Raw genomic sequence first — 17,742 nt, 5'->3', positions numbered from 1 at the left:
ACTGGATCTCCTCCAAATCATTTTGTTATCTTCACTCTTTTGAATCTGTTCTCAGCAGTATGTATATAGATCCCTGCTTGGCACAACCTCAAGGGCTCTTCTCCATCCTCATTATCTTTGATTTTTCTGTAAATCCCTGTTGCAGCACCTCCCCCCCCCCCTTCCCTCTTACTTCACTTCTGCAGTTCTGTACACTTCTACTTTTCCTTTTCCCCCTTATGACAGGTCTACACTTAACCTGAGATTGATGCTCCACAGATCAATCTCCCAATGTTCGATTTAATGGGTCTAGGACCCACTATATTGACCACTGATTGTGCCCCTATGAACCCTGGTACTCCATAGGGTCATGGGAAGTAAGGGAAATCAACGGGAGAGTTTCTCCCATCAACCTTCTGCAATAGGGTTGCCACAAAAATTCAACTTAAGGTATGTCAAACCCAGCTTGACTAGTCTTGTTCCTGGAGTTGTGTATCGTAGGGTATGTCTATACTACCACCCTAGTTCGAACTAGGGTGGTAATGTAGGCAACCGGAGTTGCAAATGAAGCCCAGGATTTGAATTTCCCGGGCTTCATTTGCATCTCGCCGGGCGCGGCCATTTTTAAATGTCCGCTAGTGCGGACTCTGTGCCACGTGGCATGGACTAGGTAGTTCGGACTAGGCTTCCTATTCCGAACTACTGTTACTCCTCGTTTAGGAAGCCTAGTCCGAACTATCTAGTCCATGCCACGTGTAGCCACACGGCACGGAGTCCGCACTAGCGGACATTTAAAAATGGCGGCGCCCGGCGAGATGCAAATGAAGCCCGGGAAATTCAAATCCCGGGCTTCATTTGCAACTCCGGTTGCCTACATTACCACCCTAGTTCGAACTAGGGTGGTAGTGTAGACATACCCGTAGGTTGACTTTGTCACATAGTGTAGAGCTGGCTTCAGATCACTTTCAGTATCTCCTCTGGTAGTTACTTCTCATTCCCTCTCTGGCAGTGTCCTACAAGGCTTTGGCCTAAATCTGCTCTTCACTTCTCTTCCCTCTGTTCCTTACCCCTATCTGCTCATATAATCTCAGTTACCATATCCTCCTGTCATTCCTTATGGCTAACAGGTGCATTCATGAATCAATTATCTCCTATTACTGCAACCTTCTTTTTCCCTGCTTTCCCATTTCATTGGGGCAGGGATAGCAGAACTGGGGGAGGAAGGCGATGGGTATCGCATTCTCACAATGGAAGTATTGCAGGGACAGATCTACGTGTCCATCTCTGCATGTTATTCTTCAGCAAGTTCAAGTTTTTTTTTTAATTCAGCTTTATTTATAAAGCATATAAAAAGTACTGCTTCTCCCAGTGCAGGAGGAACAAAAAAATACTGGATAACTTCTTTGCTTACAGCCCCAAGCCTTTAGCCAGCATCTACCACAGTAGCCCTCTCTCTAGCTTCTTCCAGGGTCATACACCATTCTTGTCCTCTGTCTCACCTAATCTGACTTCCTCCCCTCTCATGCATACATCCTCACTACCCAGAGTCCCAAGCCCTGGCATTTTAAAATACTCAGGTCACATGAATCAGCCTCTAATCAGTGATTCTATGTGCCTGGTTTCAGGTGCTGCTGCCTTTGCTCGAGCTACTTGAGTATAACAACTTCTTTACAATAATTTTGAATGGAAAGCAGCAGCCACAGCCATACCTGACCCATAATGATATTTAGCCCAACCCATAACAAACTATTTTGTAATATATTGAACTTTCAAAGTATCTTTTATCTAAGGGTCTCAAAGCACTTCTACTGACTTTAGACATATGAATAGTGTGATTCTATCCAATTTGCAGATAAGCAGATATATATATGTTAAGTGTCGGATCCCAAATCTCAAAACAGATCAGTAGCAGAGCTGTAAAATAGGATCCCTGCATCTTTTTTGAAGCTCTAACCCATAACTCCACAAATGTTCTTGGAATACTGCAATAAGATTACATTAGAAATGCACTCATTGAAAGAAAGAGTCACCATGTGTCTAATGGCTTTATTGCACTGAATAAATATTTAAAGAGGAAATATTAATACAAAATATGTCCTTATAAAAGGAATGGGGTTTTTTTTACTCACAAATCTAGTTGAGAATTATTTAATTACTATGTCTGAAAAACTTGTTTCACAGATTGAATCATGCTTGGCCATTAAAGAGAAACATATTCAACAAAAAGCTTATGACAGAGGTTTAATGTAATTGACTGCATTTACCCTTATATCAGTGACAAATAGGTTAGCTGTGTTTAAATATTATGAGATGGAACTGAAAATTATTTCTAAGGGAATATAATATTGATTAGAAAAAATCTCATTTGCTGCTAATTTTATTAGAAAGGTTCTGCTGAGAAGGGAGTAATAGATTGCCAACATATCAGGGTCCTTCTGTTTGTTTATATTATAAGAGGAAGAAGAAAGGGAAATGTTTTGTTTTTAGTTTTTCCTTTGATTTGAAAGTTTAATGTTTTAACACCGCCAGCATGCCACACAACTAACAGCGCAATATATTCATTGAATAGAAACATTTATCTGTACCTGATTATATTTAAGAATGAAAATAAAAATCTATTTTGTTGATTCAGAATGGATTCTTCTGCCAGCTCACAACTAGACTGTGACCCTTCAGGATGACAGTGTGGAAGTATTACAAATGTTTAGGGCCTTTCTGACTCTTAGTGTTTGATAGTTGGATGAGGCAATCTGATCTCCTAGTTCAGGCTCAGCTGAAGTTTCCGAAGCAAAGTTGTCAGCCATGAGAAGAGTTAGACTCATAAACAGAGTTTAGGGACAAATTACTGAAGTCCTCAGCTGTCCACCAGCTTCCTCATCAAGGCATCACTCTCATTGTTCAACACCCCACACGGGAAATTGTATTGGCTAATGTCTCCATCACATATCATTCACATACTCAGAAGTACAGGGACTTGGCGATCGCCTTGGGGAGATAGTATCTCAATTTATGCAGGAAGTCAAGACAGCTTTCCTGTAAAAATGGAGTCATCACTCAGCTTATTCGTCCTGATAAGTTTCCAAGAGATGCAAGTAATATCATTTCCTAGAGGCTAAAGAATGACTTTTCAGGTACAAAACACATTGCAAATAGACTGTCCACTGTGCAGCCCTTTATTCCAGCAAACTATGAAGCAGAAACTATTCAATAATAAAAAAAATTGCAAAATATATGTGTTTGTTGTTATTCACTGGACAGATTTTGATTAGGGTATAGGAAAGTGTAGCTTTCCACTTAGGATTTTTTACGCTGCACTACTGATAAAAAGCTTATGAGCTGTAGTTAGATCATACTGCTCTGATCTTTCACAGAAAATATACTTTATACTCACTTTCAAAAAAATACTCAAGAAAATTTAGTACTTATGAAAGACAACAGTGACCTAAAATGAAGGGGTTTTTTTTCCTCTATCAGTCCCATGCCTCATGCATCCAAACGTGTACTGTTTCTTTAAATCTGAAGTAAGAAGTCTGGCGGATAGCAGGGAAAGCATTTAGGCAGAAGGTCTGCAGTGAGGTGTAGAGGGAGAGGACCATATCCTCATCCCATTGAAATTAAAGGGAGTTTTTCCATCAAAGCTTAACACTTTTTAAAAAAATCCTGCATCAGTCAAAATCCCAATTTTCCATCAAAATAAGTTTCAGTGTAACATTTTCAAAGAGCCCTAATGGGAACATAATACAACTAACAAGGAATTACAACATATAATGGCATTTTAATATAAATTTGAGAGCTCTTTAAAGCTACAAATAATAGTTAGACCATTCATTTGCTGTGACTACCCAAAAATGTCAGGTTAAAAAATTAATAACAAATTGCCTCGCTACTCGATAGAACTGTTTTCCATAAAACTATTGAAACACTGTCATTATTAGTTCGCCACTTTACAGTTGAATGAAAGCATCCATGTGACAATTTAGCATGCTTTAATGTATGCATAGTCTTCAATTGATTCCCTTTCCTGAATGTTCCCACATATACAAGGCCTCAGAGGAAGTTCTCAACAATCTAAAATAGAAAAGCTGTTTATGACTTCTCTTTAAATAGTTGTGATCATTTAATATCTTGGCTCTTAAATATCTTTCAAAATAACACCAGAACATAAGAACAGCTAAACTGGGTTAGACCAATGGTCTATCTAGACTAGCATCTTGTCTTCCAACAGTGGCCAGTGCCAGGTACATGAAAGGGAATGAATAGAACAGGGCTATATGAGGGATCCCATTCCCTGTTGTCCAGTCCCAGCTTCTGGCAATCCGAAGCTTAGTGATATCCAGTGCCTGGGTTTGTGTCAAGTTAGCGGCACCTCCCATTTGTCAATGCCAGCAAATCTTAAGGCCCACGGCCCTCATGTGGTCTGGCAAGGATACTCCTCATTTCAATGTCAACAGGTTCCAGGGTTAGGGTAATTGCACCCACATACCCATTTCAGCTGAAGTAATGGACTCCCCTGCCCCCCTAGGTCAGCCCATAAAATAAGGTGATTAAAACAAGTATTTGAACTTATAAAATAATTTTACAGATCAGCGCTGTAGTTGTTATGATTATGAAAAAAATCTTAGCACATCTGTGCTATTTGTTGTACATAAATTTTAAATTGTCAAAATGACATTTGTAAAAATATATTTGGTTAGAATTACTTCTGAACTGAGATCTTTCATGACATCCTGAATTTACCAAAAGATGTTTCTCACACGCTAATGCAACCAGTGGAAATCTGCCATTTTACTTTAACACTCCAAATATGCAGTTTTCAGCCATTCACTACTATTTACTTTTCAACAATACTCTCTCACAATGCAAGAAAGTGGGCACAGTCAATGAAACTGAGGCTGTGGCTTTACTGGGGAGAGGGGGCGGGGAAATTATGGTGTTGATTTTTTTTTTTAAACATTGGAATAGTCAGTTATCTCCAATCATATTGGAGAAAAGGCACTATAGTTTTTACCTCAAAGCTTCACCACAAAGAGTTCCAACTATCCAAGGCAGACAAATCCCAGTGTGGGATTCAATACTCAAAACGGCTCAGAGAAGAGCCCCCACAAGAATGAGCTCCTTGAGTCTATATGGCAGGTTTTCTAATTCTTTGATCAATCTATGTAGCTTCACAAAGAGAAGGTTAAGGGATGATTTGATTACAGTCTATAGGCACCTATCTAGGGAAAAATTATTTGATAATGGGCTCTTAATTTTAGCATAAAAATATATAACAAGATACAGTGGCTGGAAGTTGAGGCTGGACAAATTCAGACTGGAGATATGATGTAAATTTTAACAAATGAAGGTAATTAATCATTGGAACAAACTTACCTAGGGTGGCGGTGAATTCTCTATCACTGTTAATTTTTAAAACAAAAAGATTTGATAAAAGGAATTGTTGGGGCTTGTATTACACAGAACATCAGACTAGAATCACAGTGGTACTTTCCAACCTCAGAGTTAACCTTGACTACCTACATTTAGAGACCCATATCCCTCAGGACTGACCTGAGCTAGCTACACTGAAGTTAAAAATTATAGTGCCTTGTTTCCCTTAGGATTTTACATTGAGTTAGGCATCTCAATGAAAAACCCTTTTTTAGTGAAGACATCACCACAAAAGAAGAAACTTTAAACCTTCTACAGTACATGCCCAGTCACCCAGTTTCCATTATCTGAAAATCCTAATAATCTGATTCCAATGTGTCCCCATAAATCCTGCAGCTGCCCCTCACATGCAGCACCACATAGTACCTCTTACAAAGTGTGCCCAGCACAGCCTTCCTCTGAGGATGGCAGCAATCATCCCCTACCTTACCCACAGGGTGAACACAGACACTGAGAAATCCACACCCTGTGACTCCCTTTACCCCATATTATCTGCAGCACCAGTTCTTCACACCCACTCCCCCACAAGTGTTTGCTGGAGGAGGGGTTGAGTGTTGCCATCCTTAATCTGAATCTTCCAGTGCTCACCAATGTACATGGCTCTATCACCAACCAGTGGCTTTCGGTAGCCAAACTGGTGCCTTCAGTAATAGAACATGGCCAGTTCTGAGCTGGGCAACAGCCAGTGCCTGCTGAAATACAAACTCACAAACATCCCACTCTCCCTACCTTTAATATCATCAATTCACAGACACTTACCTTCCTTCCTCCCCCTCCCCCCCCCCCGCCCCCCGCATCCCCCTTCTGTTCTGCAATGTGATTTGTCCTTTTCATATTTGTTCATTTTTTTATTTGTATCCTTTGGTATATATGGTTGTGACTACTTTCTTCCACTATTTGATCTGAGGAAGTGGGTCTGGCCCATGAAAGCTCATCATCTAATAAACCATCTTGTTAGTCTTTAAAGTGCTACATTGTCCTGCATTTTGCTTCAACTACCCCAGACTAACACGGCTACATTTCTATCACTGCTGAAATACAGTGCCACGTTGGCCTGCAGTTCTTGCAGGGTGCCAGCAAAGTGGGACCGCAGGCCTAACAGCACCAAAGTGGGAAGTGACATGGCCAGCCTGCACACCTGACGGCTCCAATTAATGAGATTTTGTGTATAAGCAAATAATTTCAAAACAATGCACAGTATGCCCGAGGAACCCACTGCCACAAGATAATATCAGTGAGGGGAAGAATTCTGCACAATTAGTATAGCTAATATCAGCCACTCTCACTGACAGTTTTCTGACCACTGGCCTGATTCTTGACGGCAATACCTGTCTGTATATATTTCACCATAAGAAATCAATTGCCCTCTCCCAACTCATTCATTCTATTTTCTCTTTCTGAACATAAATATGGCGCTTGACATTAATTAAAAATGCTGTAAATTTCCAAAACCATTTATCGCAGAGTATCTGAAGCTACCTCAGCTCTAAATTCCACTCGCTATTCAAGGGTACTTTAACATCAATGACAGGTGTAACCTCCGGATTCAATGGGTGCATTCAGTGAGCCGGTCCTGGTTACTACACAGCAGTGAGAGAGACACCACCCACAGCATGAGAGGGAAGACATATGTTCTGGGGATCCAATATCCCATCCCTGCTGCCTGGAGACTTGGACATGAGGGGGCATAGCCCCATCCCCACGCCCAAGGGCATCATTTCGGGAGGGTGGGGAGGGGGCCAGCAGCCATACACTCTGGGACACTGCTTGCTTTTCTTCCCATTCCCCAGATGCTAAGGGAATGAGGGGAAAGTACAGGCAGTCCCCGGGTTACGTTCAAGATAGGGACTGTAGGTTTGTTCTTAAGTTGAATCTGTATGTAAGTCGGAACTGGTATCCAGATTCAGCCGCTGCTGAAACTGACCGCCAGTTCTGACTTACATACAGATTCAACTTAAGAACCCCAAGCTTCCCCAAGTCAGCTGCTGCTGAAACTGATGAGCGCTGATTCCAGGAAGCCTGGGGCAGAGCAACTCTGCCTCGGGCTTCCTGTAGTCAGCGCTGGTCAGTTTCAGCAGCGGCTGACTTGGGGACGCCTGGGGCAGAGCAGCTGGGGTGCTGCTGGGTTGCTCCTGTAGCACCGCTCCTCGGCGCTACTGGACCAACCCAGCAGCATCCCAGCTGCTCTGCCCCAGGCGTCCTGATTCAGCCACTGCTGAAACTGACCAGCAGCGGCTGAATCAGGACCTGGGGCAGAGCAGCTGGGGTGCTGCCGGGTTGGTCCAGTAGTGCCCAGAGCGGGTGCTGCAGGACCAATCCGCAGCGCCCCAGCTGCTCTGCTCCAGGGTCCAAAACAAAAGCCTGGTCTGCTGGGGGGGGCACACTATCCGCGCCCCCCCCCCCCCCCCCAGCAGACCAGGGACACGGGGAGCAGAGCAGCAGCGGCAGCGGGGTGCCGCGCCTCTGAGGCTTTGCTCTGGCAAAGTCTCAGAGGCGCGGGACCCCCCCGCGGCTGCGGCTTCAGTCCCGGTGCCTGTGGTCTGCTGGGGACCGTCCCCAGCAGACCACAGGCACCGGGTCTCAAGCGGCAGCAGCGGCGGTTCCCGCGCTTCTGAGGCTTTGCTCTGGCAAAGCCTCAGAAGCGCGGGAACCCGCCCGGTGCCCCTGGTCTGCTGGAGACAGTCTCCAGCAGACCAGGGGCACCGGAGCAGCTTACGAACGGGGCTCTCTCTCCCCGGAGCTCGCAGGTAGCAATCCACTACCTTGACCTCCGGGGCGAGAAAGCCCCGTTCGTAAGTGCGGATCCGACGTAAGTCAGATCCGCGTAAGTCGGGGACTGCCTGTACATGAATTCTGCTCACACCTGGCTGGTGAGCTCCCTTCATCAGCCAGATGTGATAAGCATTCATGGATTGCAAGCACTTTTCCCTCACTCCCTTAGCTGGGAATGGGATGAAAAGCAAACCGCGTCCTGGAGTGCACAGCTGCTGACCCCACCCCCTCTCAAAATGGCAGCCTTGCCCACTCCATGCCCAGCATGCCTTTTGTCAGATTTTGCCCTTCAGGAATCCAAAATGACACACAATTCTGGCATCATTGTATGATGACTTGCCACAGTGACAAGTGGCCCAGGCTATAGAGCTGCACACACCTCTGTAATACAAAGGAAAGATTGAAGCTCTCCAACCACACCACACCCCAGAAGGTTGTTTTGGCACTCTTAGTTCCGTGATTTCCGCAGATGAAATTAACCCCAATCAAGTCCCCTTTACAATTAATACCATACACTTTATCAAGTTTTTAGGTAGACTAGCACGCTGCTTTTGTGAACTGAACAAATCTTCCAGAATTCAGAAGGGAATTGCCTTTTCTTTGAGGGAGGTAAAAATAAATTATTTAGAAGCCAGGGTATGTTATTCTAGAGCAGGGGTGAGGAGCCTAAGGCCTTAGAGCTGGATGAGGCCCCAGGCTTACCTGGATCCAGCCCCCAAGGCTAAGGCCCCCCCAGCATTGGGGAGCTTGCACTGGTGCTCCAGCCCCCACACTGCTCCCTTGTGGGGCTGGAGTGCACCAAATCTACTAGGCTGGGACCCCCTTAGGCTCTGCTGTTCAAGGGGACTGTGGAGAGAGTCTTTTCTCCTTCTCATTCAGGAGCCACATCAGTGAGGGGTTTTTTTTTTTTTGGTTGGTTGATTGGTTGGTTGGTATTTGTTTTTGCTTCTCACTTGTGTGTGGCCCTCAACTGATTTTTCTGTGGGTCAGCAGCCCCTAACCCAAAAGAGTCCCGCCTCCCTCCCGCCCCATTCGAGAGTATTGATTTCCCAGTTGAAATCTAGGGCATCCTTTATTCACAGATACATTATACACTGAATTTCTAACAGGGACTTGATCCATTAATTAATCTGAAAAAGTGGGACCAAACTTCAATCAGAACCTAATGTGTGTAGAAACCCAAAAGTAACCTGACTTTTTTTTCTCCAATCAGTGCACAATGCTATTGCTGAAAATTTGGAGTTTTTTTTCTTAAGTATTATGTTTATGACACTTTCCTGCAAATGATTTACCTCAAAAATGCACTTTACTTCATGGTTTCAATGGTATGGAAATTTGCTATACTTCAGTGCAATTGCATAGAGTGTTGTTACTCAAGGCAGAATGAGAGCCAATGGGATAGAAATAGAAGGCATAGATTCTCTGCTGTGGCTGAGTTCTGCTGAGTGCAGTGGAAAGGAGAGCATGGAGAGCCTCAGGGCCACAGTTATAACATCGGATTGCTTGGCTTTGTCCTAGCCTGGAAGGCCATTATAACCAACCCTTACTGGTAATGTCTCTTCCAGAGTGTTGTTCACAGCTGGGGATGGCATAGCATATTCAAGTCATAGTACCCTCCCCAATCCTGATAGTCTCCTTACACCAGATCTGAGATGGAGAAAGAATGGTGTAAGAACCAATTCCTCTAGGCTTCATGCCTACTGGGGATTCTTCCCACACTTTGGAATCCCCAACAGTGGACATTTCAATAATGTCCACTTCTGTTGTGCAAAACAAATTGCAGCAAATTCACTGTCCTTTAATTATTTATGTAGCAACTTGCACAGTTGTTGAGGGTAGATTAGCAACAACAACAAAAGTGACAAAGTGTAACTTGCACTAATATAGCAACAAGGAGTCTTGTAGCACTTCGTGGTCTTTGCCCACGGATGCTTATGCTCCAATACATCTGTTAGTCTATAAGGTGCCACAGGACTCCTTGTCGCTTTTGCAGATCCAGACTAACACGGCTACCCCTCTGATACTTGCACTGATATGGCATTTGGTAGATGTGTAAAACCAGCATAACTCCTTTTTACATGCTGAAGAAGAGAGAAGCATGTGGATGAAGCAAGAATATGAGACATAGGTGGGCAGAGAAAAAGTCTGTCAGGGTTTACAAAGCCTCTCCTGCAGGAGTCACAACTAACAGGAAAAGTAATATCAACACTTACATGTTCTGTAGTTGGTAATATGAATGTAATGCTGCTTAGAGTTACTTGAGCACATCTATACAAACTGTAAACTGAAATATTACATATGTTTAAAAGTAAATGAAAAATGCTATAAAATCGTAACAATTTAGATGGATGTGCAAAACATAAAAATACATTAAAAATCTGCCCTATAAGTGTGGGAAAGTACTGTATGTATTTTAAGATTTGATCAATGATTTCCCTTTTTTCAAAGCATTACACATTAACTCTATTTTCCAGTATGGTCATCATTGAGTGAGTAAAGACTGCATATATAAGTAAAGATTTGCAAGATCAGGGATATGGCTTACATATTTTAGTATTAATATACATTCTGAAATATGAAATATATTCTTATAAATATGGATGATCCATACGCATTTGTGCAAATTACATACTGCTTCTTACATTCAGTAAACCCAATTATTGCTACATCTATGGAAGATTATCTTTATGAACTGAAAAGAATACTGTTAAATGAAACCTAGATTCTGTAGAAAATTGTACAACCCTAGGAAATAGCTGAACAACCCCACGGTAGAGAATCACTGATCTATGACATTCAGCCTTATATTCCTTTCTACTCAAAATGTACTAAATTGTTAGCTCTGAAATCTTTGCCTGAAGGGAAATGAATAGAAGGGAGCAGTTTTGTCACTTCCTAATGCATTGATTTAAAACACAAGATATTATTAGACAAGTTGTTTAACATAAATAGAAGGTGAAAATAAGTAATATTACAGGATTGAAAGAAGAGTTTCACATACACATTGGTCATGTTTACAGAGCTGAAATGTTCGTGCATCATCCTGAGAAATTAAAATTACTAAACTTTTTTCATTTCATAGAAAGAAATATCAAGTTTAAATAAATCAGTTAACATCAGTTGAGGTATCTTTTCACATTGCAAACAATTTCTCAATATAGATTAGGAATCAAGTTGAATTATTTATTTTGAAAACATTATCTAATGAATTTGGCCTTTTTTCTGTTTACAGATCCTTTTGAGAATCTTTATAAGTCAAAATGATTTCTGAAAGTGTATTTGTTATTTTTAGATTATTTGAATGAATAAGATGATCTTGGATTGTTCATCAATTGATCACTTCAACTACAAACTGTTTTATATTCTTGTTGTGCAAGTAATGCCTTAAGTCACACGAATTTTTTGCAGCCTGAATTGGATGACCAATATCTCATGAAACAACAAGCCAAAAAAAAAATCTGGGGACAAACCATAAACCTTTTCCATTTATCTTCCTATAATTAGACAGGCAATTTTAATGATTCTCACAGCTGCAGTAAACATGCCATCAACATTTCAGGCACTGGAAGTTGCCATCAGCTAGTGGAATCATATAAAAGAATGTAAAGATTTCAGAATCATCACACTCGGTGATTTTAACAAAAATCAAGGCTAAAAAGCTTACAGTTTCAGTTATGTAGCTGTGAGCTTTTAGCCACACCTTCAGTTAAATCTATTATGTATGCTGAAGGGGAATGGAAAATGGAATTGGTGTCATTTTAATCAGTCAAATTTGTTGAATGACTTTTTTGCTTACCTCTCTTCTCTCCCTGATACATTATTCTTCTGTTGACAAAATAAAATATTGTGCAAATAAAATTTGAGAGAGGAAAAAAACAATGGTAAAAAGTTAACCATAAAATGACATAGTCTCTCGCTATTAGGAGGAGAAATGTATGTGTTTGGAGACTGCATATTTAACTCTCCTCCTGCCACAATTTTTTAAAGTCCAGATGAAAAGAGAGCAACAATGCAAAGAACACAGGATTATCTATAATCCTCTGTGTTACTGTAAGTGCACAGAAAGTAGTACAAGTGCTCAGAACATCCAGAAGAGGGTTAGTACTAGTTAATAAGCCCACTTGGTGGCTGCTTGAGGCCTGAATAGAGCCCACCATTAAGGATGATTCTGTATGTGTCATCAGCCTCAGAACTGAACCAGTCAGAGTTGGAAGGGAAGGATTATACCATAGAACCTCAAGAGTTTAAACTCAGTCAGATGATGAAGATGGAAGATGTTGCTGACCTTGCTGGATCCCACACTTGTAACGGGCAGCTAAATGAGAGCATTATTCTAGCCTCTACCTATTAGGACAGTGGGTTATCAGATGCTGTGAAGAACAAGGAAGGAAGCTCTGGTCACACCTAGAGGCTACAGAGCCTATGAAAGTTGCATTTAATAAGTAGTTACTAGTTACTGTAAATTGGGACTCTTGTCTTAATTAATGAGAAAACGAACTGAGGAAGACAAAGCCCAATGAGCCAAGTTTCAGTAAATCCCTCATCTGACTCATTTGGGATTATCAGGCAAGAATAGTTCTCTATAGAAAAGGGAACCTTATGTAACTTCAGATTGATTATTTTCATGTGCTGATGTTGTACCTGTGATATTTTAGCTACAGGCAAGATTCCTATTTGACCAGACAGGCTAAAGAGAGCACATGTCAGCATTACTAATAGTTGTTAGCTTGAAGGATATAGGCCAGACACTTTCTGTGTGCTGACAAAGCCAAAGCATTTGGTTACTGAGTTAAAAGACATTGCAGTTGTTATAACAGTCCTGCTATAACAGATCACTGAAGAAACTGGGTCGGTACACACAGTAAACTAAGGGTCAGATTTTCTAAAGCTCAACGTTGATTTAAACTCTGCTTCCTCTGAGATCCATGGAAGTTAACTTCAATGGAAGCAGAATTAGGCCAATACAACCTCATCTGCTCTAATCCCACTGACAGAGACCAGAAACTTCAGGATCTCTGCTAAGCATTTATAAACCTCAATTACCCACCCAGAGAAATAAAAAAACAAATTGAAAGAGCCAGACGAATACCCAGAAACCATCTGCTTCAAGACAGACCCAAGAAAACCAACAATAGAACACCACATGTCTTCACCTATAGCCCCCAACTTAAACCCATCCAGCACATTATCAATAAACTACAATCTATACTGGAACGGGATACTACAGTCTGAGAGGCTCTGGAAGACAGACCCATAGTCTCCTATAGACAACCACCTAACCTCAGGATGATTCTTACCAACAACCACAGGACATACCACACTAATATCAACCCTGGAACTTTCCCTTGCAACAAACTCCGTTGCTATCTTTGTCCACATATTTACTCTGCTGACACCATCATTGAACCTAACCATTCCAGTTATAAGATAAAGAACACATATTCCTGCTCATCCAGAAATATAATTTATGCCATCGTGTGCCAACAGTGTCCGTCTGCTATGTACATTGGACAAACTTCTCAGACACTTCGCCAAAGAATCAATGCCCACAAAACAGACATCAGACAGCCTCACAAAGAAAAAACAGTTTCTTGCCATTTCAGCCAGCCTGGGCATTGTCTCAATGACCTTACTACCTGCATCCTACTTCAAAGAGGCTAACACAAGACTGCAAAGAGAAGCCTCTGAATTGTCATTCATGCTTAAATTTGACACTTTACGAATGGGGCTTAACAAAGATGCTAATTATCTCACCCATTACAAAGATAGCTTCCCCAATTATCACCTCTAATATCATTACCTCATAGACATTAACCTCCTCCCCTCATCCCCCCTCTGTTCTAAAATCTGATTTGTCTACTTTATATGTGTTCACTTTTTTTTGTTTGTATCCTTTTGGTATATATGGTCATGCCAATTTTCTTCCACAATTTGATCTGAGGAAGTGGGTCTGGCCCACAAAAGCTCATCACCTAATAAACCATCTTGTTAGTCTTTAAAGTGCTGCATAGTCCTGTCTTTTGTTTTATATAGCCCATTGGACATTTTTCTTTGACTGGGGACATGGCATCATCTCAATGGCTAAAATCTTCCTCTATCAGATTTTACACCTTTGGGGAAATAAAGCCCCCAACAGCAGCAAGTTCTGTCACTTCCAGAATACATTTTCCCTATTTAGTTTGAGGTTTGCCGCTCTAGTCAAAGGCACCATTTTGGGAGGATAGGGGAGGCAGCAGCCGTGCTCATTGCGATGCGACTTGCTTTTCATCCCATTCCTCGGATGCTAAAGGAGTGAGGGGAAAGTGCTTGCATTCCATGCATTCCTCTCACACCTGGCTGGTGAGCTGCCTACACCAGCCAGGTGTGAGAGGCATGCATGGAACACAAGCACTTTCCCCTCACTCGTTTAGCGTCCAAGAAACAGGATGAAAAGCTAGTTGCATCATGGAGCGCATGGCTGCTTCTCCCTCTACCCTCCCAAAACGGCGCCTTTGACTCTAGTTGCATCCAGGACTTCCCAAAGTCTAAGATCATGCTGCTCTTTCATTGAGACCCAAATGCTGATGTGATCCATTGCGGTGTCAACAATCATTAATATGTACATAGATCATAATGTATGATTTTGTGGTACACTTCTGGGGCTGAAGCTCTGCCACAGGGCAAGGTTCCCTGTAAGCTGCATGACAGCACAGCCTCACAGCTGCTTCATGAGCACCACCCAGCCAGGCACTCAGGGTTCCATGCCGGTAGAGAGGGGATGTGTCCCTACTGACTGGGAAAGACTCACTGCTCTGTCTTCAGCAGGAAGCTGCTGCTGGAGCTGAGGGAAAAGTGTCCCTAGCCCCAGCCAGGCAGTTCCATGTGCTGAGCCCAGAGCCCCTGACTGGGCGGAGCTCATTAAGCAGCTGTGGGGCCACAACTTTCTTCACTTAATTTTAGCTGTTAGAAACCTGAGGTTGCATCCAATGTACTGAAATATTGAGCATTTGCAAATTGAGCTATAATTTCTTCTATGGTTCGTAGTCCGAAATGGTTCTTTTATAGCCTTGTTGAAGTCTCTAGGATCTTACAATAGGCCAAGCCAACCGTCCTTTTCTCCAGAATTATTAGGGAACTCACTTACTCCATTGACTCTTCAATTTTTTGTATTACTTGCATTGCTTCCATCCCTGCAAGCTCAACCTTGCGTTTATCACGGAGTGCAAATGGCACCTTTCTACATGGATGGATAACTGGAAGGATGTGCTAATTTTTACGGATTGTATGTTCATTCTGCAAGTAACCCTTTGAAGTCATGATATTCCCAAAAGAGTATCTCATAACCAGATTTAGTATGACCTTGTAGTGAGAGCACCCATTTTATTAAACCGTGTTTCTCTCATGCAGCCAGACCTAAAATTGGTGTCAATATTTTATTTAGTTTCACGCATCTACCTTCTTTAAACTTAAAGTTATTATACAAATATCCAATGCCTGAGTGCCAATGCACAGTAGGGGAAGGAGAAAGGTCACCGCCCCCACCCCAATCTTGTTCCACACCCTCATCTTCTTAGCAATCCTCAGAGTGGCATGGCTGAGCAGCAACACCACGTAGGCTGGAGCTGCCTGGTTTGTGCCTTCCCTGCTGCCAGTGAGTGGACGGAGGGGGAAGAAAAAGGGAAGGCCAGAACACACCGTGGACTCATGCCACTGACATAGGCCTCCTGCTAGCTGCTGGCCAGTCCCTCCCACTTCTGGAGAGCTTGTGTCCATTAGAGATGTATGGTGTATTCTAGTGCCTTGTTACATTTTTAAGACTTTATGACTCTCTTCCCTGTGGGTTACTGGAGGCAGCACAGTAAATGTTCTATTACCTGTCTTGACCAGTTTAAAAAAAGCACACAAGTATGATGCAAGATAGGACATATGCACACTTTGTTTCCTTCACAAATTCAGCAATTCCAAATTAATAAATCAATAAAGATTCAGAAACAGGCACTTCGAAAGCAGTACAGGTTGGACATCTCTAGCCCAACACCCTCTGGACCTGAGCAGTCCCAGATGAGGCAATTTGCCAGACCAGGGAATGTCCCCTTCCACCAGTCCCTTTAGCCTGCTGCACTCCTCACTGCTGGCTCCTTTGGCCCCGCTGCTGGACGGGTGACATCACTGCCCCAGCCCTGCTGCCATAACTGCTGCTGCAGCCCCACTGCCTGCCCCAATCAGGCTGCCAACATAGATGGGCTTCCCCCTGCTGTGCTGCCACAGCCAGGATTCCCTGCATGCCTACATGGGCACACACCAAGAATTTCAGTCCCACTCACCCTCTCAGTAGAGCCATGCATCTGCAGCCTCAGCTGCTCCTGGAGGTAGGACCATATGACAGATGGTTGCCCACCCTAGGAGCAGCTGGGTATTCACCACACGGCCTGCATGGTGACTGCCAGAGCCTGGGCTGGAGTACTAAAAATAGCTTCACAGCCCCGGCTCCAGTGGCTCCCGGAGCTAGGCCATGTGATAGGCAGCTGCCCCATGTTCCGGGACTGGAACTGGACTGTGGTGCAGCTGCTCCTAGGCCAGGGCCATGGTACTAAAAATAGCACCACAGCCTTATCTCCAGCCACAGGATTGCTGCCCTGCCCAGTAGGTGCAGGTGTCAGGATGGCGGAAGGGAAGGGGCAGGAGGACAGCTAAAGGGAAGGTGGGGTGAGGAGAGGAAGGGGCTTGTTCGGAGGGGAGAGGAGGGGGTGAGGGCAGGAGAAGAAAGGAGAAGGCACCAAAGGGCAGGAGAGGATGGAGGACAGACAAATGCCAGGGGGCCAAGAGGAGACAATGAAGGGAAAGGGCAGGAGGAGCAGAGGGTTAAGGGGATGGGTTGGTGTCAGTGGGGAATGGAGTGGGGAGGGGATAGGGTGATAATAGGAGAGAGGAGGGGAGGGGCAAGAAGGAGGGAGAGGAGGAGAGGTTGGGCATAAGGAAGGTGAGAGATGGAGCAAGTCATGTATGAGGGAGCAGAGGGGCATGAAGAGAACTGGGGCAGAGGGTGGTGAGGGGTTGGGCACCAGAGAGAAAGGGGGCAGGTGTTGGGAGGGCAGGGGCAGTGAGGGAAGGGGGAGGCACCAGGAGGGTGCAGGGGGTAAGGGGAAGTGCAGATGCCAGGGGGATTGTGGAGGTGAAACAGAAGGACAGACATGAAGAGGGAAGGGGAGGAGAGCAGAGGTACGGGCACCAGAGAGCAGAGGATAGGCAGGACAGGTGGGTAGGGGGAGTGTTAGGAGAGAAGATGGGGAAGGGAGCTAGAAGAGGGATGGGCATGGGGGGGAGGCAGGTGCAGGAATCAGTGAGGACGAGGAGGGGGGGCAGGTCCCAGGAGGGATAAAGGGAGTGAGAAGAGCAGGAGTCAGGACAGCAGAGGAGGGTGAGGGGGAAATCATAGAGGGAACACTGACCATAATCTGGCCTTACTGCCAGCCAGACTGCCCTGGCACTATCCCCACTGCTGGGCTGGCACGCAGCCCCACTCAGGTCACCGTGGCACAACCCCACTGCCAAGCCAGCACACACAGGCTGCTCCTGCTCCACTAC

The 17,742-nt window shown here is 43.8% G+C and overlaps 1 protein-coding gene across 4 annotated transcripts in view; it reads right to left on the bottom strand.

Moving 5' to 3' along the window:
* Nucleotides 1–17,742, bottom strand: part of OCA2 (OCA2 melanosomal transmembrane protein) — a 364,555-nt gene that overhangs the window by 207,189 nt on the left and 139,624 nt on the right. The gene's annotated exons all lie outside the window — the stretch shown is intronic.

This window comes from Pelodiscus sinensis, chromosome 1 (assembly GCF_049634645.1).
Source record: "Pelodiscus sinensis isolate JC-2024 chromosome 1, ASM4963464v1, whole genome shotgun sequence".
NCBI classification, from domain to species: domain Eukaryota; kingdom Metazoa; phylum Chordata; order Testudines; family Trionychidae; genus Pelodiscus; species Pelodiscus sinensis.
Note: the sequence above shows the minus strand (reverse complement) of the source record. Positions and strands in the feature narration are given on the sequence as shown.